The sequence below is a fragment of the Glycine soja genome, chromosome 9, assembly GCF_004193775.1.
Source record: "Glycine soja cultivar W05 chromosome 9, ASM419377v2, whole genome shotgun sequence".
Taxonomy (NCBI): Eukaryota; Viridiplantae; Streptophyta; class Magnoliopsida; order Fabales; family Fabaceae; genus Glycine; species Glycine soja.
Genome location: NC_041010.1, coordinates 37,637,667 through 37,640,354, shown reverse-complemented (window position 1 = coordinate 37,640,354; position 2,688 = coordinate 37,637,667). Strand labels below are relative to the sequence as shown.

Genomic DNA, 2,688 nt, shown 5'->3' with positions numbered 1-2,688 from the left:
AAATTATTTCTGAGGTAAAAAAATAATTATATTTTATTTATTTGGGGATAAAAAAAGTTATATATATATTTTTTATTTGAAAAGAAAAATAAAAGAAATAAAATTTATTATATAAAAAGACATGACTGGCCTTCAATTATTCATGATATCTAAATTAAATTTAAAAATTTTGAATTTGTCAATAAATTTTTTCATCGGTAAAATTCAAAGATATGCACTACAAGATTTATAACAACTCGTGTGTTAAGATATTCTTAATGTATTTTATTTATTATTTAGCTTTTATTGGACATCTCTTTAGCCTGCACTTCTATTTTTCTTAATAATTTAGTTGCTGTGCCTATGTTGATTACATTTCATATTGTGGTGTAAATTGAAGGATGTTTAGATGTTAAGCTTAAAGTGTACAATTGAGATGGATCTCTTTGATAACTTGTCAAGAATCTAAATATTCATAATTAGTTTCCTTGGAACGTTGAAAGGAAAATTTTGAATGCAAACTCACTTCCAAAGAAAAAAATGAAGTTAAACTTAATAAAAAAAAAATGTTCTAGCTAGCTAGCTATGAAGAGGTTATTTATAGTCTAACATAAATAACCATAAAATAATTAAATTCAATACCCATATGGATTATGGAGTAGCATGAGGTTAACCTTTGAAGTTCCTATGGTAGATCATTTTTGGTGAGTTCTCTAGTGTCATCTCTTAATATCTGTCTCACTTTTTTTTAGTAATAGATCTCATTTTAGGATCTTAGACAAATTTTTTAGGTCTCAAATGGATTCCACTTTTAAATATTTTATTTAATTAATTGTTAAATTAAATATAAATAATTAAGTAATTAATTTTAATGAAACATTGAAGAAAAAATTAATAAATATTAAAAAATAGAAAAAAAACAACATAAATTTAATTTTTATTTATGACTAAACGTTAAAGAAATGAAAAATGCATAAATTAGATAATAAAAAAAATAAAAAACATTAATGTTTAAGAAAAATTAAATTTCATTATTGTTGTGACCGTAGCATTCCCAAATATGTTACACCAAATCGACTTGAAGTTGTTGATGAATTTCTCTTGTATGCATAACGCGTCTTCTTTGCAAGTATGTAGCAAAGTCAAGAAGAGTACCACGAGATACTTCAACATTTGAAATATCATTTTCTACATGATCATAATCAGCATCGACACTATCATTGAACGTATCTCGTTCATCTTCAACAATCATATTATGCAATATAATGCATGCCAACATTATATCATTCATTGTATCTATGTTCCAGGCATGCAATGGGTCACATATAATTGTGAATTGAGATTTGAGCACACCAAATGCTCGTTCCACATCCTTTCTTGTTACTTCTTGACATTTTGCAAATAATTTTCTTTTAGGACCTTGTGGCATTGGTATGGTCTTCACAAATGTGGGTCAATCTGGATGAATACCATCTGAAAGATAGTACCCCATATTATATGGAGTTTCATTAATTGTAAATTGTACTGGAGAAGCTCGACCTTGCAAAATGTCATCAAACATGGGTGATTGGTTTAACATATTAATGTCATTATTTGAACCTGCAACTCCAAAAAATGCATGCCAAATCCACAGGTCTTGTGAAGCGACGACTTCAAATATTATTGTGGGTTTGCAATGATCACCTCTACAATATTGTCCTTGCCATGCAACTGTATAACTTTTCCACTCCCAATGCATGCAATCAATAGAACCTAACATACCTGAAAACCCTCGTGCATCTCCAATATGTAGTAGGCGATTGATGTCATTGTTGTGGGTCTTCTCAACTACTCTTGTCCAAATATCTCATTGACATCCCTTACAAATTTTTGTAAGCATTGAGTTGCAGTGCATTCGCCAATTCTAACGTACTCATCAACACAATCAGCAAGTGATCTGTATGCAAGTATACGAATAGTTGCAATGCACTTCTGTAATGGCGAGAGACCTATTCTACCAACAACATCAGATCTCATTTGGAAATACTCATCCTGATTACTAAGAGCGTTGACAATTTGAATGAACAATTGTCGCCGCATTCATAACCTATGTCGAAATTGAGTCTCGATGTATATCAATTTTTCTGAGAAGTAGTCATTCATCAATCATAGATGTTCATCTTCACGACTGCGATTAATGACTCTTTTAGGCCTTCTTTGTTGACTGTTGTTGTCTCTTTGTTGTTGCATCCCACGTAAGTAACTCATGATTTGTTCATCACTATCGTCATCAAGTGTTTCATAAACAATTTGTTTCCAAGCTTGGTCGAAGTCATTATTTCGACCCATTGTATGAATGATTGATTGCGCAAATAAATGAAAGAAGAGTATTGTTTGAAGGAGACGTACAACAATAAATGATAATTGAACAATTAAATACCAAATTGTACAACGGCTAGTTCCATAACGGATAATTTTATAACGGCTAGTTCCATAACGGCTGGTTTCAGAAATTTTAAAAAATTGAACAAATTACAATACGATTAAAAAAAAAATCAAACATGATTCCTAAAATACAAATTAAAAGACAATTATAACAAATTAAAACTACCTAACAAATTATAACTAGATTCCTAACTTACTCTGAATTATTTTACAAAAGGCTTCATGGTCTTTGAGTTGAGTCTCAGACATTGTAGAAGTGTCCTTCATTAGAATGTCGTAATACTC

General features: G+C 30.0%; 1 pseudogene; it reads right to left on the bottom strand.

The window, feature by feature from the left end:
* Nucleotides 1-1,000: 1,000 nt before the first annotated feature.
* LOC114368455 lies at nucleotides 1,001-2,307 on the bottom strand (annotated as a pseudogene).
* Nucleotides 2,308-2,688: the final 381 nt, after the last annotated feature.